We start from the raw sequence: 317 nt of genomic DNA on the forward strand, positions 1-317 counted from the left end.
GATGAAGGTAAATGAACCAACATAATAGGGTTGTTCTGCCAAAATAGCCCAGTAGGGACAAGAGCCGTATTGAATATAATAAATGTTAAGGGTTGGGTATAATCCAAGTAAGATACAAATTGAGCTGCAATAGCATTTTCTACTTTTTTGGTTTAAGTTAGGTTTTCTTGTCTTCTAAAAACGTACTTTATCTTCTAGTTGTCCTATCTTCCCTACGTCTTTTCTTCGCCTTCCTGCATTTTTGTCGAGTTTTCCACTTTAAGTTCCTAATCTTCATTCTCCAAATTGTTTTTATACTATCACTCCCAATTAATCTT

The sequence above is a fragment of the Galeopterus variegatus genome, unplaced genomic scaffold (assembly GCF_000696425.1).
Source record: "Galeopterus variegatus unplaced genomic scaffold, G_variegatus-3.0.2 Scaffold7405, whole genome shotgun sequence".
In the NCBI taxonomy this organism is placed as follows: domain Eukaryota; kingdom Metazoa; phylum Chordata; class Mammalia; order Dermoptera; family Cynocephalidae; genus Galeopterus; species Galeopterus variegatus.